General features: G+C 39.6%; 1 protein-coding gene across 2 annotated transcripts in view; it reads left to right on the top strand.

Moving 5' to 3' along the window:
* Window positions 1–25,195, top strand: part of LOC117515624 (tumor protein p53-inducible protein 11-like) — a 174,684-nt gene that overhangs the window by 9,794 nt on the left and 139,695 nt on the right. The window contains exons 1-2 of one of the 2 annotated variants that reach the window (XM_034176266.1): window positions 4,606–4,646; window positions 17,515–17,626. The gene's annotated coding sequence lies outside the window, so the exon portion shown is untranslated. Of the gene's footprint in view, window positions 1–4,605; window positions 4,647–17,514; window positions 17,627–25,195 lie in introns of those variants that run through there. The other variant, XM_034176265.1, reaches the window with a different exon arrangement.

Raw genomic sequence — 25,195 nt, 5'->3', positions numbered from 1 at the left:
GAATTGTGCAGTTTGCTTCTCGCTGCTGTGGCGTGCAGGATAAGTGATCCTCCACTTGTTGTGAGAAGCTGCTCATTTGCATAAAGTTAAAAAAGATACAGACCTGAATGTGTTGCTGATAGCGTGTGTCTTTTGAAAGATATTGTTGTAACTGCTGACTTACCTCTTCTTTGCTTCACAGAGAGTCGGTTTGTCGTGTCCACCTGGGGGGTGTTTGGTGGTGGTAGTGGGTCCAGGAGCGCCGGGCTTTGATCCTTGCGGGCGCTGGAGAGCGTACCAACAGTCACTCCACCAGAGGGACGCTGTTTTTGTTTTTACACCTTTTATGCACAGTGGGGGTAATAAATATATTGTTTTTGGAACCGCTTTTCTGGTTATTTGTAGCGCTGGGTTCCGTCTGACGCAGGTCCGCTCCTCAACCCGCGTCGACACATAACAAACGTTCTGTTTTTTTTTTTTTTCTACTAAAGTTTGAACTTTGAGTGTTTACACAGGAGAGAAAAGTGAGAAAATGTTAATGCTTGTTTGAGAAAAGTGTATAAAGTGTGTAGTGAGGGGTTTTACAGCCTTAAAATATCTATAATAATTGTAAAAAATAACGCTGACTACTTCACGGATTTTGCCTATTGCGGGTTATTTTTTAGAACGTAACTCCCACGATAAACGAGGGACCACTGTATATGATAAAATCGTTATCAAGTTGTTCACCAGTGAATATGGCTTTTTACACCCTGAAGAAAACCATACACCATTTATCATTTATAGGTATATGATAAAATCGTTATCAAGATGTTTTACCAATGAATATGGCTTTTTACACCCTGAAGAAAACCATACACCCTGAGGCCAAAGGGTGTATGGTTTTCTTCAGGGTGTATAAAGCCATATTCATCGGTGAACAACTTGATAACTGATAATACATTGCTCCTGCTCTCCATACCTTTGGAAGGAGAAGGAGAGTGGTAAGCATCAGCTCATTTCTGTTTAAAGGGCCAGGCAGACAGACAAGTTTTTTATTTTGTATTTTAAGAGACCCTAAAATGGTTAAATGTATTTATTTCCTCATTGTCTGTTTATAAGATGCTTCATGACCTATATTAGGTTGCAGATTATTGAAATATAATATTATCATGTCTAATTAAATACACAATTTATACTTTTAAAATTATTTATAAAGTAACTTCTTGGTCTATAGTATCACAGGATCTTTGAAGACTGACATCGATTTCATGACGTTCCTGATTGCAGTTTTTGTAGGTGGAATGTTGTGTTTCATGGATGAATTCTAGACATGTGAGGCACTATTTAGGTGCGGTTTTTAACTTGTGCTTGATACTGCTGAGTGAACATGTTTAAAATGCATGAAATATCTTTGTCCAAATCAGAAGTGTCACAAGGGCAGCCTTGGGAATGGATGTGACTCTTGAGCCTGAAGATTACAGGCCATGGACATGCAGTTATTTATTATGAATTGAGGTCACTGTGATAAATTTCTTTCTTCTGCTTTGTATATTTTAATTTGGCTGTATTTGGCAGCAATAGCTTCAAATACCATATTACAAATTCTTGCTGGCAGTCATGTTTTTCCCATCATGAGGTTGTTTAGACCTTTTAGAAGTGAACTATAATGAGCTCAGCCACTAATGGCTCACAACATGGGAATCATTACATGTGGGGGGTCCATGAATTATGGGGAAAAATGTTTGAATTGTGAATCATTTAAAAAACCTTGAAATGTTTGCAGCTCTGACACATTTGTGCTTTTCTGCATGAAATTCAGTCACAATATAGTTATGGTGAACAGTTAGTATTTCAAATAATATTTCTTCAAGTGGTTCTCCTGTCAGAACAAAACCTGTGACCTTTGTATAATTTGACTTTGAGATCAGTGGCCTCAGTACTGTTAAGATACTAGAATGTTTAAAGGTGATGCTTCATTTGTGAAAATAAGGAAAATGTTTCTCTAAATCCCTGTAGGATCAGAATATATATTATAATAGCCAAATGGCCTCTGTGTGTGTGTGTGTGTGTGTGTGTGTGTGTGTGTGTGTGTGTGTGGTGTGTGTGTGTGTGTGTGTGTGTGTGTGTGTGTGTGTGTGTGTGTGTGGGTGTGCATAAGTATGGCTTTGGAGAAACTGGTGAGAGCTGACATTTGTTGTTTGGTATGCTTATGAATTTTGGGTGAAGGATGCAAAAATGGAAAGATGATAGGATTAATACTTTTGGAGAAATTAGTGATATTAGCTAACCAGTGAACAATGTTGTGCTGCAATGGACCATTGGAGTTTGGGGTTTTGAATGTTGTTGTTTTTCATGTTAGTTTAAAGAAGTTGTTTGTGTTATTGATTTAGTGTGTTTTTGTAGTTCAGTTGGTTTAGTCAGTTTAGTTATGTGTCATGTTGCTGTTACCACAAGTGAAACCTGCATTGCTTTTGATGTCTTCTGTCATCGTCTCTGTTGGTGGGTGTGTCAAATTAAAAGCACCTGCTTGCAGCAGAATGCAGAAAAGACAAAAAGCTCTGCAAACATGTTTGTGTATAAATTTGGTCACAGACAAGCTGTAGAGAACTGACATTTGCCGTTTGGTATGCTTATGTATTTTGGATCAAGCATTAATACTGCCAAAACGGAATGCTGGTATGACTAATATTTTTGGAGAAACTATGGGTATTAACTAACAACACTGAACAATGTGATAATTACATTCTGGGCTCACACGCCATTCCAGCAGGGGGTGGTAAATCTGTATATTAAAATTGTGTATGCATGTGTGATTTTATTTAGTAAGTTCAATGTAAGTACATAATATAATTGTAAATATGTTAAAAATACACAGATGACACAAGAAAGTGAAAACACTTATTTCCATTGTGGTCCATGTAAAAATCAATTGACAAAATAGGAGTGATGATGAAGATTATCTATATTACAATAACCAAGTGGCCTTTGGGTGTGGTTATGCGTACATGTGTGTGTATGGCTTTGCTCGTGGAGAAACTGGGGAGAGATGACATTTGCTGTTTGGTATGCTTATTTATTGTGGGTCAAGGATCAACACTGTGGAAATGGAAAGTTGATAGGACTAATATTTTTGGAGAAATTAGCAATATTAGCTAAAACAGTGAACAATGGACATGGTGCTGCAGTGCATCATGGGAGTTTGGGTTTTGGTGTTTAAAAAAAAACTTAAGTTCATGCAAAGGTGGTTATTAATCATATGAATGGGATGGGGACAGGGATCATTCTTTTTAAGAATGATCCCTGTCACAAGCAAACCTATGCAAGGTGAGTGTGAAGTCAACATTAAGGAAAAATTCCATTCATATGATTAATAACCACCTTTGCATGAACTTAAGTTAGTCCATGCATAGGCATAGCTTATGTACAACTAGCTACACGTTAGTTACTGTGCTTTGTTTATTCAGTGATAGACATTGTTTATAATGTAGCAATGTATGTGTATACATGCTGGATGGATTTCAGAATGGCTGTCGTATAGACGGTCATATATTTCTTGTACATTTTGATTAAGCTGAAAACCAATAAAGAGGGCACTTGTTTTCCCATCAGGCCTCTTTGTTAGATGTTGGTACCAGGTTTAATTTGATGTTCCAATGAGAACCTTTCATTTGAGACCAACAAAACAAAAATCAAAAGATGCCCACATACCCAAAAGGGGCCGCCAAAGGAACATATTTGGTAAAAATAGCCGGAAAAAGGTTAATTTTGGGCAAAATCTAAAGACATTGTGGTGGTGTTCTTTGCATCTCAAGGAAGCCTAACATTAGTACTACCAACATGCCAAACAGCATTTTTCACATGACAAGGCAAATGAGGTTAAATGCAGATCAAAGTCAGCACACTTTCAGTACATTTTGTCCAAATTCCATTTTTTGGTAATTAATTGCATGGCCCCCAGGGGGTTAATTTCTTCAACTGTACATTTTACATAAACTTTAAGACAGAACAAACAAATTCTGAAAATATCAAGTTAATATCTTTTCTAGTTTTTGATTGATGGCCAAGTAAACATGGTCACAAATGGAAGACAGTGGGTTAACACGGACACGCCCCCTTTTTCAAATCCCCATAGAATCTAAACGAAACAAGATCTTGAGCTGCCGCCAAGACCATTCTTCTTTTAACATGAGCTACAAAATATATCAACCAGGCAATTATAAAACTATAAAACTGGAACTTCCCCTTATTTTGCATGATTTAATATGGAATGACCCATTTGTGGGTTACTTCAGACAGCAAAACAGACACTGAACTGTTGGATTTCCCCATCATTATAGCACCGGTGATTTCATTCTTGTGCCTCCACATGCCCACAATTGTCAGGCTTGAAATATGTCATCACAACTAACAAAAAACAAACTAAACTAAAAGTGTTGTCTTTGGTCAAACATCAGGTAATAGCAATAGAGAAACAATACACATGGTGGATATTGCCTTCCTAATATCTAAAATGTACTGTCAAGTAAAATAGTGGCACAAATGAGGGCTCGTATTCCCAGCAAAATGCTTTGTAAATTGCTTATTTGTTGCTTGTTTTCAGGAATTAGGATTTATTCCCATGTCAGCAGCAGCTTTTCTGTAACTGTTCAGTGGTCAGGAATCAACATATCATCCAGGCCCTGTGGGTGGGCAGAGGATTCTAATTGCACCATAGACAAGAAGACAATAGAACATATGAAATGTAGCTTTCTTCTGTTCTTTGTGCCTACTGTGACAGTATTTGGTTGTTGCAGATATGATGTTGCTACGTCATATATGAATTTCATGGCCGTTTAAAACAAAGCAAAAATATACAAATCTTTTTTCAAGATTTCTTTTTCCCCCACATGGTTGGTGGCGAACCAGTTGTATGCTTGTGTTCATTGCAGAAGGTTCCCAGTTCAGACCCACCCCTGCCCATTCTCCAATATGGAGTTGCGCCAGAAAGGCCATCCGGTATAAAACTTGTGCCAAATCAACATAGAGATCCACATAGGATCTGCTGTGGCGATTCAGAGTCAAACAAGGCTGAAGCCAAAGGGGCTTACTACACTCTGATTGCAGAACTGGCTCTGGTAAATAGGTTAAAGCTTGCCTGATGGTGACCTTTTCGACTTTTTTCCCCATGAATGCTTGTGACTGCAAGAAGCTGTCAACTCAGCAAACCTTCAAAGTCTCTCTCAGCTTGAATTGAAAGCTCTTTTTCTTTTATGCCTTGGCTCTAGGACAGCTGCATGGATTTGTGTGACACATAAGTGGTGCATGCTGTTGTACATCCGGGCTTTATACCTGTGTAACTACTGACACCATTGCATAACAGTATGAACGTCCTGTTGAAGGCGGGCACATTGAGTGCAGTGACTAAAAAGTGCTGTTGGAAACTGTTGGGCAGAAGACAGTACTATCAAGCAATGTTTCAGGCCATGTCCTAGTCTAGGTTTCATAATCAGTACCATTGCTGTGTAGTGTTTGCAGAAAACATAATAACCGTGGTTTGTATTTTTATAGTTTTGGAGGGGCAATTTCTGTAAGACCCAGCCAATTGGCTTGTAATCACTAAGTGGATGGCAGTGCCAGTTGGTGTTTACTATATACTCACTCACTCATCTTCAACCGCTTCCTCCAGTTAAGGGTCTCGGGGCCCTGTCACACATCACACCTTGATGATTTCGCCTGCGTATGTCGACCGTATTAAAAATGCTGGCACACGCTGGCGTACGTTTAATAAATTAATGCAGCTGTCAGACCTTAACGATTAATAGTGTATTACGACAGCCCCATTTCCACCAAGTGGCTGGGGTCAGTACGGCACGGTGTGCTGCAGTTAGAAACAGAGTAATTTAACATTTTATTTGTTCTTTTCATTTTTTATCTTTGTGGACCATTTTCATTGTGTACAGGATGCTGATGGTAAATCAGTGAATGGTAAATGCTGTCAGTGCAGCCATGAATGAATGAATGAAGTGTTGTGATGTTAAACTTTTAAAGTGCTGTTGATTACTGATCAGGTCTGCTGATCAGGTCATCACAGACCTGAATAATGAAATGCTGTGATGATTTAAACTTTTAAAGTACCAGTCCACCGCAATCAGGTGTGTTTTCAGTGAAGTGCTGTGTGATCTGTCGGTGTGGTGATCAGCGACAGTGCTTTAAACATTTAAACAGCGCATCGATCAACACCTGATTGATCAGGTGTGGATCTTTTTTCTTTTTTTTTTTTTTGTTACAAGGAACAGAGAATACAAGAATTCTTACTTCTGTTCATTTTTGTTCATGATAAATGTTTATGTAAGCAGGCAATGAATGAAATTACATGAATATGAACAAATAAAGTTGATCTAATACTTTCTGATTGCACACGCCATTCCAGCAGGGGGCGGTAAATCATCTTTATATTAAAAGCGTGAGTGTGGTGAGTGATTTTATTTAGTAAGTTCAATGTAAGTACATAATATAATTGGAAATATGTTAAAAATACATGAATAACACAAAGTGAACGCACTCATTTCTGTTGTGGTCTATTTAAAAATCAACTGACAAAATAGAAGTGAAAATAAAACAACAACATAATAATGTGCATATGATAACAAGAACCTAGACAGTTTATAAATACATTAAGACAGTAAATTAACATTATACCTGGAAGGCCCTGTCTCCCATGGTGGAGAGCTTGGATCTGGGCTGGTGCAAACGGTAGGTGGACGTGGTGGAGCGGAGGGTTCTTGGGGCGGTGTGTGGCGTGAGGAGTTCACTAAGGTAGGCAGGGGCAGTTCCATGTATGCATTGGTGTGTAAGGAGACAGAGTTTGTACTGAATTCTACTAAATATACTAAGGTGATCGCTGGCTGTTAGCCCTAAGCTTCACTAACAGACCCGGAATTTAGATTAAGTTGAGGCCGAGATCTGCTCTTCTGTTACTAATAAATTGAATTTAAAAGGACAAGAATCATACTTTCACACTTTGCCAGTATGCTAGCCATACAAAAGGGATGCATCTTAAGTCTGGACATGAATTCTCCACAGAATCTGACTGTTTTATCTCCATATTCATTCCACAAAACAGGTGCACGATAAGAGAAGGCTCTGTGGCCCGCAGACTTTTTGTTAATTATTAATTATTTATTTAACTTATTATTACTTTTAGCTGCTAATTAGCAGTTAGCAGATTAGCGGAACTGTGCCCAGGTCAGAAAAACCTTTTGTTCCATATTTGCAATGTTTCCCCAACAGTATTATAAGCCTAGCAGGCCGCCAGGCTAACAAGAACCTCTGCCAGGCCAGAAATACTTTGTGAATAACAGTAATAAAATACAGCCAAATGACTGATTTAGTTTTCTCTGAAAATGACTTTGTGTGTCATGTGCTGCTTTCCATAGAGCTCATCTGTTTGGCCAGAGTGATCCTTGATGAGATAAGAAATAATTTTGTCACAGGCTAAATTCCACTGCTGTCTTTATGAAGAGATTGTGAAGCCGGCAGCAGCACTGAGTACCTGGCCCTTGGTAGTCACAAGAATGCTTCAGTCTTCACCGGTGTGATTGTGATATTACAGAACACACTTTGGGATTTTTTTTTATTTTTTACTTTTTTAGATGCAATGGAAAGATAACAGATGAAATAACGCAAAATGTTGAGATCTGTTAACAATTCAGCATAGCTCAGTGCTCACAGCCACAAACAGAGGTGGTCTGCGTGGCCATTAAGCCCCCCACCCCTTTTTTTCCCCCTGGTGAATCAAAACGTCTGATAAAATACTTTATTCATATATATATATATATATATATATATACAGTAGTGTTCAGAATAGCAGTGCTATGTGACTAAAAAGATTAATCCAGGTTTTGAGTATATTTCTTATTGTTACATGGGAAACAAGGTACCAGTAGATTCAGTAGATTCTCACAAATCCAACAAGACCAAGCATTCATGATATGCACACTCTTAAGGCTATGAAATTGGGCTATTAGTAAACAAAAGTAGAAAAGGGGGTGTTCACAATAATAGTAGCATCTGCTGTTGAAGCTACAAACTCAGAACTATGTTCAAACTGCTTTTTGACCAATCCTGTGAATCACTAAACTAGTATTTAGTTGTATAACCACAGTTTTTCATGATTTCTTCACATCTGCGAGGCATTCATTTTGTTGGTTTGGAACCACGATTTTGCTCATTTACTAGTGTGCTTGGGGTCATTGTCTTGTTGAAACACCCATTTCAAGGGCATGTCCTCTTCAGCATAAGGCAACATGGCCTCTTCAAGTATTTTGACATATCCAAACTGATCCATGATACAATATGCAATGCAATATATAGGCCCAACACCATAGTAGGAGAAACATGCCCTTATCATGATGCTTGCACCACCATGCTTCACTGTCTTCACTGTGAACTGTGGCTTGAATTCAGAGTTTGGGGGTCGTCTCACAGACTGTCTGCAGCCCTTGGACCCAAAAAGAACAATTTGACTCTCATCAGTCCACAAAATATTCCTCCATTTCTCTTTCGGCCAGTTGATGTGTTCTTTGGCAAATTGTAACCTCTTCTGCACATCTTTTATTTAACAGAGGGACTTTGCGGGGGATTCTTGCAAATAAATTAGCTTCACACAGACGTCTTCTAACTGTCACAGCACTTACAGGTAACTCCAGACTGTCTTTGATCATCCTGGAGCTGATCAATGGGTGAGCCTTTGCCATTCTGGTGATGGTTGTTTTCCATTTTCTTTCACGCGTCTCTGGTTTTTTTTGTCCATTTTAAAGCATTGGAGATCATTGTAGATGAACAGCCTATAATTTTTTGCACCTGCGTATAAGTTTTCCCCTCTCCAATCAACTTTTTAATCAAACTACGCTGTTCTTCTGAACAATGTATTGAACGTCCCATTTTCCTCAGGCTTTCAAAGAGAAAAGCATGTTCAACAGGTGCTGGCTTCATCCTTAAATAGGGGACACCTGATTCACACCTGTTTGTTCCACAAAATTGATGAACTCACTGACTGAATGCCACACTACTATTATTGTGAACACTCTCTTTTCTACTTTGTTTACTAATAGCCCAATTTCATAGCCTTGAGAGTGTGCATATCATGAATGCTTGTTGGATTTGTGAGAATCTAATGATTCTACTGGTACCTTGTTTCCCATGTAACAATAAGAAATATACTCAAAACCTGGATTAATCTTTTTAGTCACATAGCACTACTATTATTCTGAACACTACTGTGTGTGTGTGTGTGTGTGTATATATATATATATATATATATATATATATATATATATATATATATACGAGGTCTATTAGAAAAGTATCCGACCTTATTATTTTTTTCAAAAACCATATGGATTTGAATCACGTGTAATTACATCAGACATGCTTGAACCCTCGTGGGCATGTGAGAGTTTTTTTCATGCCTGTCGGTTACGTCATTCGCCTGTGGGCAGTCTTTGAGTGAGGAGTGGCCCACCCTCTCGTCGATTTTTTTTCATTGTTTAGGCTCAGAGACTGCTGCTTTGTTTGATCAAAATTTTTTTCAAAACTGTAAGACACAACTGAGTGGACACCATTCGATAAATTCAGCTGGTTTTCGGTAAAAATTTTAACGGCTGATGAGAGATTTTTGTCTGGTAGTGTCGCCGTAAGGATGGCCCACGGTACCTGACGGCGATCTGCGCTTCGAGGCGGCAGCGTCTCGCCGTTTCAAGTTGAAAACCTCCACATTTCAGGCTCTGTTGACCCATGAAGTCATCAGAGAACAGAGAACTTTCAGAAGAAGTCGGCATGAAGAGTTTATTTGGACATTCCATTGTTAACGGACATTTTGTAATGAAAGAACGTGCGGGCAGAGTCGCATGTCGGGCCGGACCCGACCGCGGGGGGTCGCGACAGGAAAAACACCTCTGTTGGAAAGTTGGAACATGCCCAAGCTGTTAAACAATTTCTCAGTTACTCACTTGTTGAAAGCCATCAAAAGCCGCCTGAATTTTACAAATGGTTTTCAACACGGAGGTGTTTTTCCTGTCGCGGCGCACACAGATATTGCGCGCACGTCTTTCATTACAAAATGTCCTTAAACAGTGGAATGCCCGCATAAAGTCCTCATGCCGGCCTCTTCTGAATCTTGTCTGTTCTCTCACGACGTCCTGGGTGAATTAAGCCTTAAATTAGGATGTTTTTAGGTCGAAACAGGCCGACGACGGCGCCTGGAAGCGCTGCGCGACGTCCCGCTCCATGGGAAGTCCTTACACCGACAGAAACACCCCATAATCTCTCATCAGCCATTAAACTTTTCACTGAAAACCAGCTTAATTTCTCGAATAGTGTCCACTCAGATATTCCTCACAGGTCCAGAAAAAATTTTGATAAAGCAACACGCGACGTCTCGAGCAGCGTGTGAAACAAAGGAATTCAGCCGAGAGGGCTGAACCACATCTCATTCAAGGCCTGCCCACAGGGAAATGACGTCACCGACACGCGTGAAAAAACTCACGCATGCGCACGAGGGTTCAAGCATGATTGGTGTAATCGCACGTCATTCAAATCCATATAGTTTTTTTAAAAAATAAAAAGGTAGGATACTTTCTGATAGACCTCGTGTGTGTGTGTGTGTGTGTATATATATTTATATATTTATATATATATATATATATATATATATATATATATAGAGAGAGAGAGAGAGAGAGAGAGAGAGAGAGAGAGAGAGAGAGAGAGAGAGAGAGAGAGAGAGAGAGAGAGAGGTCTGTTAGAAGAGTATCGGACCTTTTATTTTTTACTTCCTGGTCCCAGGGTTGGGACCAGGAAGCAGAGTTGTAGTCTTACACACCTCTCTGCAGCTTCTCTCCCCCTGCCATCCCCCCAATACCCCATCCCCGTAGAGACGGTGCCTGCTCCCAGACCACCAACAACCAGTAAAAATCTATTTAAGCATAACAATTCAAAAAAAAAAATAATATAGCACCTTCAACTGCACCACAGACTAAAACAGTTAAATGTGGTCTATTACACATTAGGTCTCTCTCTTCTAAGTCCCTGTTAGTAAATGATATAATAACTGATCAACATATTGACTTATTCTGTCTTACAGAAACCTGGTTACAGCAGGATGAATATGTTAGTTTAAATGAGTCAACACCCCCGAGTCACACTAACTGTCAGAATGCTCGTAGCACAGGCCGAGGGGGAGGATTAGCAGCAATCTTCCACTCTAGCTTATTAATTAATCAAAAACCCAGACAGAGCTTTAATTCATTTGAAAGCTTGACTCTTAGTCTTGTCCATCCAAATTGGAAGTCCCAAAAACCAGTTTTATTTGTTGTTATCTATCGTCCACCTGGTCGTTACTGTGAGTTTCTCTGTGAATTTTCAGACCTTTTGTCTGACTTAGTGCTTAGCTCAGATAAGATAATTATAGTGGGCGATTTTAACATCCACATAGATGCTGAGAATGACAGCCTCAACACTGCATTTAATCTATTATTAGACTCAGTTGGCTCTGCTCAAAATGTAAATGAGTCCACCCACCACTTTAACCATACTTTAGCTCTTGTTCTGACTTATGGTATGGAAATTGAAGACCTAACAGTATTCCCTGAAAACCCCCTTCTGTCTGATCATTTCTTAATAACATTTACATTTACTTTAGTGGACTACCCAGCAGTGGGGAATAAGTTTCATTACAGTAGACGTCTTTCGGAAAGCGCTGTAACTAGGTTTAAGGATATGATTCCTTCTTTATGTTCTCTAATGCCATATACCAACACAGTGCAGAGTAGCTACCTAAACTCTGTGAGTGAGATAGATTATCTCGTCAGTAGTTTTACATCCTCATTGAGCACAACTTTGGATGCTGTAGCTCCTCTGAAAAAGAGAGCCTTAAATCAGAAGTGCCTGACTCCGTGGTATAACTCACAAACTCGCAGCTTAAAGCAGATAACCCGTAAGTTGGAGAGGAAATGGCATCTCACTGATTTAGAAGATCTTCACTTAGCCTGGAAAAAGAGTCTGTTGCTCTATAAAAAAGCCCTCCGTAAAGCTAGGACATCTTACTACTCATCACTAATTGAAGAAAATAAGAACAACCCCAGGTTTCTTTTCAGCACTGTAGCCAGGCTGACAAAGAGTCAGAGCTCTATTGAGCCGAGTATTCCTTTAACTTTAACTAGTAATGACTTTATGACTTTCTTTGCTAATAAAATTTTAACTATTAGAGAAAAAATTACTCATAACCATCCCAAAGACATATCGTTATCTTTGGCTGCTTTCAGTAATGCTGGTATTTGGTTAGACTCTTTCTCTCCGATTATACTGTCTGAGTTATTTTCATTAGTTACTTCCTCCAAACCATCAACATGTTTATTAGACCCCATTCCTACCAGGCTGCTCAAGGAAGCCCTACCATTAATTAATGCTTCGATCTTAAATATAATCAATCTATCTTTATTAGTTGGCTATGTACCACAGGCTTTTAAGGTGGCAGTAATTAAACCATTACTTAAAAAGCCATCACTTGACCCAGCTATCTTAGCTAATTATAGGCCAATCTCCAACCTTCCTTTTCTCTCAAAAATTCTTGAAAGGGTAGTTGTAAAACAGCTAACTGATCATCTGCAGAGGAATGGTCTATTTGCCGGATGCTACGGAGTCAAAACGCCGCTTTATTCGTCGGATTTAGCGTATTTGCGGCAAGTACGGTGGTCAAAATGCCGGCGAAATGCTCCGCCCCTTTCCACTGCGAAAACAGCCGGAACTACCGCGAACTTCGGTCTACGTACTACCCGCCGACAAAACCGTCTATGTGTAAACCATGCTTAAGTGACATGAAATTTGGGCTTCCACAAGGGTCTGTCTTAGGCCCCCTGCTTTTCTCCCTTCATATAGCACCTCTTGGGCACATATTGCGGCATTTTGGGATTACCTTTCACTTCTGTGCAGATGATACTCAGTTATACATGCCGGTAACTGCTGGTAATCTTGTTCACATAAAATCCTTAGAAGATTGCCTTGCAGCAGTGAGAAGTTGGATGTCTAGAAACTTCCTACTTTTAAACTCTGATAAGACTGAAATGATGGTTCTTGGTCCAGTGAGACATCAGCATCAATTTGACCAGTTAATGCTCGTGTGTCATACATCACACTGACAAAGTGAGGAACCTTGGGATAATTTTTGATCCTTTGTTGTCCTTTGGCCTCCACGTTAGAAATATTACTAGGACTGCTTTCTTCCACCTATGAAATATAGCGAAGATTCGTCCCATCCTGTCTATGGCTGATGCTGAGACCCTGATCCCTGATTCTATTTTCTGGTTTACCACAGTCTAGCATTAGGGGTCTCCAATTGGTTCAAAATTATGCAGCCAGACTTTTGACACGAAACAGAAAGTTCAACCACATTACATCCATTTTGGCATTCCTTCACTGGCTTCCTGTCCCAGTGAGATCAGATTTTAAGGTTGTGCTACTATCCTATAAAATTATTCATGGACTGGCACCCTCCTACCTAGCTGACCTAATTAAACCTTATGTACCGGCCCGGGCTTTATGTTCTCAGGGTGCAGGACTACTTTGTGTCCCTAAGGTGAATAAGAAGTCTGCGGGTCACAGAGCTTTCTCTTATCATGCCCCTGTTCTGTGGAATGATCTCCCAGCATCAATAAAACAGTCAGATTTTGTGGAGACTTTCAAGTCCAGACTTAAGACGCACTTATTTTCCCTTTCATATGGCTAGCATACTGGTACAGTTTTGCTTTATGCTTTTTACTCTTTTAATTCATTTTATTAGTAATTGGAGTGGGCCGCGGCCTCAACTTTACCTAAATTCTGGGTCTTTTAGTGAAGTTTAGGGCTAGTGGCCTGCGATCACCTTAGTATTTCTCTGTTTTTCTTGTTGTTTAATGCTGACAAATTATACAGTATTTCTTGTCTTTCTGATGCCTGATTCTGAGTCTGATTCTAACTGCAGCTGATTAGTTTGGAGGAGGCATTTTGTCCCTCCATCTCTCCACAGAGAGTTCTCCAGGAAAGTCTTTTGGCTTTCTTAAAGACTGCTTTATAACTATTTCTAGTCTTAACATATTGTTCCCATCTTTTCCAGATGTTTGAGCTCTATATCTGCACCACTTGGCCCTGACTTCTTGCCGTAGTCCTGTTAGCTCTGGTGTCAACCATGATGGTTTCTTACTAGGCATCCAGGTCTTCTGCAGTCAAGCCATCTCATATGCCCTCAACACAGTCTCCTGTAAACTGAAAACTTCAGTTTCTATATCTTTAACAGTCTTAATTCTGACAATTCTACCCCCAATGAGGGATGCCAGGTTCTTACGATAAAGGTCCCAGTCTGTCCCCCTTGGGTTTCAATAAGTTACTGGTTCTATAATTCCTGCTTTCAATGTGAAGTAGAGTTGTTGATGGTCTGACATTGGCTCCTTCTTGGAAACAGACCAGTTACTGACTCTTTCTATTAGGTCCATAGAGCCGACTGTAATATCAATGATCTCCTCTCTGTTTGAAACTCAGAACGTTGGTTCATTGCCCTGATTAAATACAGAGAGATTTTTGACCACCAGAAATTCTGTTAAGGCCTTACCCCCCGGATTTGTATTTGAGCTCCCCCAGCCTATGTGGTGAGTGAGCACTGGCATTACAACCAAGCAAGACAGGGAGATATCTGTCTCTGTAATAGTTAACAATACTAACCATTTCCCTTGATGGTGGTGGATCTGGTGAGTCAACTGGGAGGTAGACAAATGCAATTACCATAGCCTTGTTCTCACCATGTCAGTTAACATTGATTTGAACTGCAACTGCGTCCGAAAATATCAGTTCTGGCAGTGCTGTGAATCTTATTCCTTTTGTAAGTGATATTGCTGCTCTGGGCTTCTCACTGCTTGAATCATACAGGAGAGTACCCCCTGGGTAACCCATGCCTGTTATGTGATCCCTAAAAACTCAGGGATCCTGGATTAGGGCTATAGCTGTATGCATTCAGCTGAGACGAGCACACAAAAGAGCACTTGCTGCTTTACAGTGATGCAAATTAATCTGGATAACATTTATGACTGTCTCCACCATTTTGGCAAGACAACCATATTAGTTATCTATACCTTACTAACGGCTTTGTCGCTGATTTTGAAAGTCAGACGAATCAGCTCAAAGGGGGGTCTGATCTCCAGTCCCTCAAGACACATTAGGGAGTTCTCGTCCACCCAGAGCAAAGGAAATTGCCTACCCTCTTGGGGTTGGGTGTGGAGAACTTGCCAGACCTCTGTGCGAAGGCCTGGATTCTGCCTTTGGAGTCTCCACAAAACAATGCTGGACTCCTGCAGGGGACCAGGAATGAATACACAAGGTCTCCTGAGTGTTGGAATGTCTCAAACTCTCTTAGCTAAGAAGGTGTGTCCCGCCCATTCAAGAACTGCCGAAACAGTTCTCATGAGCCAGTCCAGCGAGGACTCATTAGCGCAGGATACCTTTCTTAATTAATTAATATTTACAATACTACTAATAATGAATAATAGTAACAATATTAATTAATTAATAATTAATTGATTGATTAGTAATTAATTAATTCAGTTAATTAATTAATTAGTAACTAAAAGAAAGAAACACTTGAAATATATCAGTCTGTGTGGAATGAGTGCATACATTATACAAGTTTCACTTTTTGAATGGAATTACTGAAATAAATCAACTTTTTCATGATATTCTAATTATATGACCAACACCTGTATGTATGTTATGGGCTGCATCTAATTATGTTAACCTTATATTTCTTTTTCAAATTCCATCTTTTTTGCATCCAGCCCTATTTCCTTTAGAAATTTCCTTGACAAAAATAATAACAGTCTATTAGGACGTCAGGTTATGTGTTACACATATACATGTCTGTGTATATATTTTCCATCTTACTGCCACTGGTCTTTAGCTGACTGCTTAGAATGCAAACGAGTGTGTTCAGGGCTCCCTGTTTGTTTACAAAATACACATGCGTTACAGACCTTGTAATCCAACAGTAGGAATCGCTATTATCTAAAGATTTATGAACATGCAAATTAACGTGCTTATCTTATCATGATTTTCTCCATTGTGAGAAATAAGTGACTTATTGTAGTGTTCGTGTGTATGCGCATTATAACACCTCAGCACACAAGCGAAGTTACGATATTCTTCAGAACGACAATATACGCAACATGAATCCAGCAGCATAGACGTTGCTGTCGTAGGCAATTGCCTGTAAAGTTTTTTGGCAAGTTATAACTTTTTAGTGTAATTTGTAATGAAAGCTGCTTTCATTTGTGCGACTCTTTCAGCGCAATGTTTGTTTATGTGGAGACAGCAGTAAGGTCCTCCTACCCCTCTAAATGGAATGTGCATCCAGGTTCACTCAGTTTGGATGGGTTTGTAGCCCTCTGCCTACCCCTCCGCCTCACTCCAAAAAGAGACTTGAGACACCCCTCTGTCTCTCGTGCCTGTGCAAAACGGAGGGGAAGGGGTAAGGGGAAGGGCCAAGGGGTAGAATTGAGATTCAGCCTAAATGTTGATGCATCAGAGGATTGCTCATGTGCAGTCACAGGATTGCTCTAGTTTATAGAAGGTGTAGAGAAAATAAAACATTGGTTGAAGCAATTTAACATTTAAATTTGAAAGTGTTTTCTGTTTGCTGGTGCTGAGATAGTTTTATAGTAATGTGCCTTTAATTACACTATGTAACATTTTTATTTTTGTTTTGTTCCTGGGTACACAGTGTGTTTTCCTAACCTGTTATGCCTTAAATAAATAGAAAATAGCTGTTATTCCACAGAAACTTTGCTTCTGTGATCAGGACAATGATATTTTGAAATTTGTCTGTTTTCAAGAATATTCTCGATTCACCTTCACTACTACTGAGTAGTCTTCTAGAATATTCTTTAACTGCTAGAACTGTCCAGAATTTTCTAGAAGTTTCCAGAATTATCTAGAAATTTCAAGAAACTTTTAGAACTTTCTAGAACGCTAAAAAAAAAATAAAATCAAAGTTTGTGCTGAATGTAGTCATTTTTCCATAGACTTTAGACATAAGCAGTTGGAACAAGGAACAAAAATTGTGTTACATAGTGTTATGATTATGCCATTTAGGCAGAAATTGTACAAAAACACCTTTGGGTCATAAAGACTGAAAGATAATATTTTTATTGCCTGAGGTACTTGTGGTAGAGACACCACATACCGTACACCATTCCATTTTTTTTATATAAGTGGGGTTGTAAATTATCTCGGCCTTTTAATACTGTTTATTTCAGAGAAATGGTTTGATTGTTTTTCTTTTAAATCATAAATCTGACAGATGACAAAATGTTACTAAGCCATATTTAGTTTGATCTTTATGGTTTAGTGCATGCATAGTGTTATTTTCTCTCATACTTTACTCTCGGTAGATATTTCTGTGAGTTTTATGGGCCTGTATTGATCTTTGTAATTTGATGAGAACAAGGCATTGGGTTATAACAATAAGTGCATTTTGCTTTATTTTTGTGTTTGCAGGTACACTGCCGGATAACTGAAAGAACGATACAGTGCCAGTAAAGCTTCATCTTCTGCAGCTGTGTTTGGACGCACAGTGTGAACGTTTCCCTCTCATAGTGTCTACACTACAGTAAGCCACTTCTCTCGCTCTCTTTTTAGTCAATTATTTATAATGGTACACTTCTTGGTCTGTCTATGAGAAATGGGTTGTCAGAGGAGTCCTCAATGGTGGTCAGTCTGAAACAAGGGATGTGTCAAACAGTGCTGTCCTGCTGCGCTGAACGTTTTATTATATGGTTTCTACAGTCATGCTGACAGTCAGGATTTATAAATTAATTTGGTGAGTGTGTGTGCAGCTTTTTGTTTATACGTATGGTTTCACATTTCCCCTATGTCATTTGGACAGTCATCTTTTCCTTTTTGTTACAGTCACTCGTTTTCAGCACAAAGTTCAATGATGTGCCTGCTTAGTTAACCCCTGGTAACCTTTTTGCTACAATGACTTAAATGGAAAAATCTCAGCCTCTGATGGTTTTGTTGAGTAGGAGTTATACTACCAATAGACAGAATGGGGTTCGATTCCAGGTGTGTGCTCCAGCTACCTGTGTCCTTTATCTGCATTGGAGCACAAAAAGAATTTCTTCAAAATATGAGTAATTCCAGTTCCTCTTTTTTTTTTTTTTTTTTTTTGCTAGAAGGCACACAGAAGACTGAATTGCAGATTTATGCCATTTTCTTCTTTGCTTTAAATGTTTATGTACAACCCCTGGCAAAAATTATGAATCACCGGCCTCGGAGGATGTTCATTCAGTTGTTTAGTTTTGTAGAAAAAAAGCAGATCACAGACATGACACAAAACTAAAGTCATTTCAAATGGCAACTTTCTGGCTTTAAGAAAAATAATTGTGGCAGTCAGTAACGGTTACTTTTTTAGACCAAGCAGAGGGAAAAAAATGTGGAATCACTCAATTCTGAGGAAAAAATTATGGAATCATGAAAACAAAAGAACGCTCCAACACATCACTAGTATTTTGTTGCACCACCTCTGGCTTTTATAACAGCTTGCAGTCTCTGAGGCATGGACTTAATGAGTGACAAACAGTACTCTTCATCAATCTGGCGCCAACTTTCTCTGATTGCTGTTGCCAGATCAGCTTTGCAGGTTGGAGCCTTGTCATGGACCATTTTCTTCAACTTCCACCAAAGATTTTCAATTGGATTAAGATCCGGACTATTTGCAGGCCATGACATTGACCCTATGTGTCTTTTTGCAAGGAATGTTTTCACAGTTTTTGCTCTATGGCAAGATGCATTATCATCTTGAAAAATGATTTCATCATCCCCAAACATCCTTTCAATTGATGGGATAAGAAAAGTGTCCAAAATATCAACGTAAACTTGTGCATTTATTGATGATGTAATGACAGCCATCTCCCCAGTGCCTTTACCTGACATGCAGCCCCATATCATCAATGACTGTGGAAATTTACATGTTCTCTTCAGGCAGTCATCTTTATAAATCTCATTGGAACGGCACCAAACAAAAAGTTCCAGCATCATCACCTTGCCCAATGCAGATTCGAGATTCATCACTGAATATGACTTTCATCCAGTCATCCACAGTCCATGATTGCTTTTCCTTAGCCCATTGTAACCTTGGTTTTTTCTGTTTAGGTGTTAATGATGCCTTTCGTTTAGCTTTTCTGTATGTAAATCCCATTTCCTTTAGGCGGTTTCTTACAGTTCGGTCACAGACGTTGACTCCAGTTTCCTCCCATTCGTTCCTCATTTGTTGTGCATTTTCGATTTTTGAGACATATTGCTTTAAGTTTTCTGTCTTGACGCTTTGATGTCTTCCTTGGTCTACCAGTATGTTTGCCTTTAACAACCTTCCCATGTTGTTTGTATTTGGTCCAGAGTTTAGACACAGCTGACTGTGAACAACCAACATCTTTTGCAACATTGTGTGATGATTTACTCTCTTTTAAGAGTTTGATAATCCTCTCAATTGTTTCAATTGACATCTCTCGTGTTGGAGCCATGATTCATGTCAGTCCACTTGGTGCAACAGCTCTCCAAGGTGTGTTCACTCCTTTTTAGATGCAGACTAACGAGCAGATCTGATATGATGCAGGTGTTAGTTTTGGGGATGAAAATTTACAGGGTGATTCCATAATTTTTTCCTCAGAATTGAGTGATTCCATATTTTTTTCCTGTGCTTGGTCTAAAAAAGTAACTGTTACTGACTGCCACAATCTTTTTTTCTTGATTTCTTATAGTGTTTCTTAAAGCCAGAAAGTTGCCATTTGAAATGACTTTAGTTTTGTGTCATGTCTGTGATCTGCTTTTTTCTACAAAATTAAACAACTGAATGAACATCCTCCGAGGCCGGTGATTCCATAATTTTTGCCAGGGGTTGTAGGTATTCACCACAGCCAGAATTGAGTGAGTCCATATTTTTTTTTTGGATGCAGCTATGTGTGGCACAAGTGTGTGTGCTCAGACTTCTGACCTGTTATATGAAGATGAGAAGAGATGTTGTGGCCAGAGTTTAGTGATTGGATGCTTTGGATTTCCTTAAAAAAATGAGGCAGCTCTCCTAATCTGATCTTGTCCTTCCCAGGCCTCTCTCCTCCTGTCCCTTATATACCCTATATAACTTTTACACAACATTTTACTTTTTCACATTTTCACAAATTTGAAGGTAATGAAACACAGAGACAATGGAGTCAAAAAAATGTGACGACTTTGCATCCGAAGCAGGTTCCAACCTCCACAGGGCTCGAATCAAATTCTGCGAAAGGGCCCTGTTATACCAAACTTGGAGAGAACTGTTCCTGCCGTTCACTCTTGTGGCATTTTACTTTCTTTCTCTCTCTCTGTTTCTGACTGTTCCTTGAACCAAAATATTGATACCTTCTTTCACATGAGAGGTAGGTGAGGATGGAGCATTTGTGTAATTTCTGGACATAACCTACCATGCATAGTAATTACTAATTTAAAGTTCATATCACCAGAAAATGAAATGTCAAATGAGCCGACTATTCTAAATACATAAAGAATTATGAAAATATTGCTGTATTGTGCTTTATTACGTCCACCAAGGACATAATAAAATTATCAGCGTTTATTTATTTATGTATTTGTCTGTCTATCTGCCTGACTGCTAGCAGGATTACGTCAAAACTACTGCACGGATTTTGATGAAATTTTAACCACAGGTAGAAATTCGACCATGGAAGACTCCATTAAATTTTGGAGGCGATCCGGATTCTGGATCAAGTTTGGGGTTGGGTATTGAGAACCGGTTCTTTTCGAGAATCATTAAGAAATGATTCGATCCACAGACATCAATAGCCTTTTTGCTTAACGATTCCCTTATCAGTCTTTCAGAGCGGCCCTTCTGCAGCGGCTGCACTTGCAGCAACGAAGCAGTGCTCTGACCTGCTGCTTCATTGGTTTGATGCTTGGCTGCTTTTCAGAAGCACCAAGTCCGTTTCTTAACCCCTCTCAAAGCCATTAAAATGTCAATTGTGAGTCACTTTTGTGTGGCTTAAAGTCACAAACTGGAACTCTTTTCTTCCTACGTGCAAGAAATGAGAATCCTCCTCTGTTCCGTTTGCACAGCTCCAAACACTGCGCCGCTCTCTGCTGAGTCAAGTTAGAAATTTATGGTGCATTCACACGTAACGACGGCAAGTCACGAATGCCATGAAGTATACATTCTTGGCTGCTGATCATGAATGTAATGATTCGGGACAGAGGCATCAGGTGTCCTCAGGAACTGCTGCAACCTGTTACCACGCGTTACGATTAATGGCACATGTTGCTGGAGAATTATCAGGAACCATTATGCATGGTCAAGAATAATGTTCCACACTGTTGTGCACTATCGCACGTAACAGCGCATCGTTAAGTTCTGTCACGATGTGAATGAGGCGAATTTTCTCCACACACACACCCACCCATATTCATCCATCAGCTGCTGAACAATTCAGATCGCTCCAGTTTGCTCCTCAAAATCCACAGCCGAAGAACTTTGTGATTGCATGCTTATTTGGGCTTTGCCATGGAGTGGCACAGAAAGGAGGAGGAGACTGAGAGAGCCAGATGTGTGGCTCCACGTGGCTCTCATCTCGCGCGTTTTCCCAAATGTCAGGCACATGCAGCAAGTGGAACACCTGCAGGTGCGCGCTGAGGAGCATTGGAACGAAACTTTTAACCAACTTGGTGTCACTGTTTTTTTTTCAGCATTTTCAGCATATTGCAGCAATGAAACTGAATGTGGTGCAGCACGGTTTAATTGTGCGCACGTCAGAGAAGAACGCTGACACGCTCTATTAAGGATCACCACTAATCAAGATGGATCAATACGCTCAGTTACGATCTCCACGACATGAGGCGAAATTAAGGAGGTGCATGACATTCATGGAAGATTTTTTAACAACCAAAAACATGCTCCACAAAAATAATGAATATCACACACCAACACGCACTATTAAGAAACCTATTCAGATGTGTTAAGTCACGTTAAGAATGTCAGGAATGTGCCAAGAATGATGCAAATATGACATTTATAACGCATCTTGACTATGTGTAAACGCACCATTAGAATCCGGTTGGATTAATAACTTCAAAGCGAATCGCCATTTTAAATCAAATGACACCTCTTTCCAGACGTTGCAATACAGGCAACTAACCAAAACATTTTTCTTCTCCCAAAATGAGACATTGTCCGTGGTTTAGGAATTACATCCTGACGTGCAGTGCAGCCAGCTGAGCTCAGCTCAGAGGCTATGGAGTTACATTTGTGCCATTAATATCTGAAAGTAAATGCTTCTGACAAAAACTACAGATTTTGTTTATTTCTGTTTATATCCAGAGATCTCGGATCCACCATGTACAGATTTTATTAATGTCCAGAGATCAAGGATCCAGTGACCAATTTCATATTTATTTACTTTAAGACTCAATAAAATGTTGCTGACATAGAAAACCTGTAAAGCCTACTTTTAGTACACAGAAAATTCACAGGTGGTATTGATAAGGGAATCAATAAAGAATCAGATCGATAAGCGGAATCGGTAATGGCATCAATATTGATAAAATCGTATCAATTCCCATCCCTAATCAAGTTTCACTTCACATAGGCTTTGAAGGATTACTTTTAGCAGGATTACATGAATTTGGGAGGTGATCCGGATCCGACTGAACGGTCCCCCCTGCCTCCACTGCACATGTGTCATTTCGCAGCTCAGCAGCGTCATTTCTGAGTGTCACCAGCAGTTCACTGATTATTACCTCATTTCTGCTTAAGACTGCACACCAGTCATCATCTATCTCAGCGACAGCTATCTTAAGCTATTGTGCAACAATCATTTCCACATAAATTCAGCATTATTTCGTAATAAAAGACAGGAGAAGCAATCAGAGTGCTACAGTTGTTCAACAGTCCGGGGTCTCCGTTGTCGTATTTATGCTTCATAATGCGCAACACATTTTCAATGGGCGACAGGTCTGGACTGCAGGCAGGCCAGTCTAGTACCTGCACTCTTTTACTACGAAGCCACGCTGTTGTAACACGTGTAGAATGTGGCTTGGCATTGTCTTGCTGAAATAAGCAGGAACGTCCCTGAAAAAGACGTTGCTTGGATGGCAGCATGTGTTGCTCTAAAACCTGGATGTACCTTTCAGCGTTGATGGTGCCATCACAGATGTGTAAGTTGCCCATCCCATGGGCACTAACACACCCCCATACCATCACAGATGCTGGCTTTTGAACTTTCAATCTGGATGGTCTTTTTCCTCTTTTGTCCAGAGGACACTACATCCATGATTTCCAAAAACAATTTGAAATGTGGACTCATCAGACCACAGCACACTTTTCCACTTTGTGTTTGTCCATTTCAAATGAGCTCGGACGGCGGCAGCATTTCTGGATGTTTTGATGTATGGTTTTTGCTTTGCATGGTATAGTTTTAACTTGCACTTGTACATGTAGCCGTGAACTGTGTTAACTCTCAATGGATTTCTGAAGTGTTCCTGAGCCCATGCGGTGAGATCCTTTACACAGTGATGCAGTTGTTCACAAATTGGTGATCCTTGTCCCATCTTTGCTTGTGAACGGCCGAGCCTTTTGGGGATGCTGCTTTTATACCCAATCATGACACTTACCCATTTCCAATTAACCTGTTCACCTGTGGAACTTTCCAAACAGGTGTTTTTTGAGCATTCATCAACTTTCTCAGTCTTTTGTTGCCTTGTCCCATTCTTTTTGAAACATGTTGTAGGCATCCATTTCAAAATGAGCAAATATTTGTACAAAAACAAAAAAGTCTATCAGTTTGAACATTAAATATCTTGGCCTTATGGTGTATTCAGTTGAATATAGGTTGAAGAGGATTTGCAAATCATTGTATTCAGTTTTTTTTTTTTTTTTTTTTTTACATTTTACACAATGTCCCAACTTCATTGGAATTGGGGTTGTTTTGACATAATCCTTTAAAGCCTATAAAGTAAAACTTGATCTAGAATCTGGCTCCATATCAATTCCAAAATTCATGATTGTGAATAAAAGGAGCTGTTATCTGTTGTGCATTTTTCTGATGCACTCTGACTAAGTTTACGTTTATTGCCTATATCGGGGTCCGCACAAGTTAGAGTTGGAAGTAATGATTTTTAATCTGGCATCTCATTTTTTAAAACATAGTGTTGATTTGAGTGAAATATGCCCTTGTCTTGACAAAGGATTCCTTAGCAGATGACAACAAAAGCAGTTTGTAATCAAAGCTGGTTTTATTTACCACAGATACCACTGGAACAGTCAGTGCCCTCAAAGATTACAGGCCACTGTGTGCACTGTGTCAGAACAGGTGCACAGAGGGCTGAGCAGGAGAGGAACCAAGGCCTTGCTGAGCAACGTGCTAGGAGGAAGGAGCGACAACAGCAGCCTCAGCACGCATCACAGTACACGTGCAACAAATGCAGCAGAGATTGTCACTCGCGCATTGGACTGATAAGTCATTTGCACAGGTGCAGATAGAAAGAAAAAAACCCCAAAATTTCTGTATATTTGTATTGTCAACTGTGTCGGTAGTATGGCCCAAGCAGAGGGTCACCCCTTCGAGTCTGGTCTGGTTGAGCTTTCTTCCTCAAATCATCGAATCGAGTTTTTCTTTATCACTGTTGCCTGTGTGCTTGCTCTAGAGGTTGGTAAGGTTAAACCTTACTTGTGTGAAGGGCCTTGATGCAGTTTTGTTCTGATTTTGTGCTTCACAAATTAAATAAATTGAAATTGAATTGAAAAAAAGTGTATAAAAAAAACAAACAAAAAAGCAAAAAACAAATTGGATGCTACACCGTCTTCCGCACATGGACAGATGCCAGAAGGAGTTACAGCCTTGTCCTATAGACTTATCAATCGCTGAATGGTTTGTGGATGCTTGATGGACTTTGAAAAATTAGTTATGTTATCATCAGCTAACAAGCTACCAGCTGTAGGGACAAATGTGATGCTCCCTATGTGGGGAAATATGGGACAAAATATACAACAGAGTGGGGAAGGTAAAACCGTAATTAAAGAGGGCTAGAATGTGTCGCTGGGGCTAACATGTTTTATTTTCTTTATTTTGTCACAGGGCAGCCAGTGGGCTTACACGTCACTATGTGTATGCGTTATAAGCTCCATAGAAATGCAAGG

The sequence above is a fragment of the Thalassophryne amazonica genome, chromosome 8 (assembly GCF_902500255.1).
Source record: "Thalassophryne amazonica chromosome 8, fThaAma1.1, whole genome shotgun sequence".
Taxonomy (NCBI): domain Eukaryota; kingdom Metazoa; phylum Chordata; class Actinopteri; order Batrachoidiformes; family Batrachoididae; genus Thalassophryne; species Thalassophryne amazonica.
Note: the sequence above shows the minus strand (reverse complement) of the source record. Positions and strands in the feature narration are given on the sequence as shown.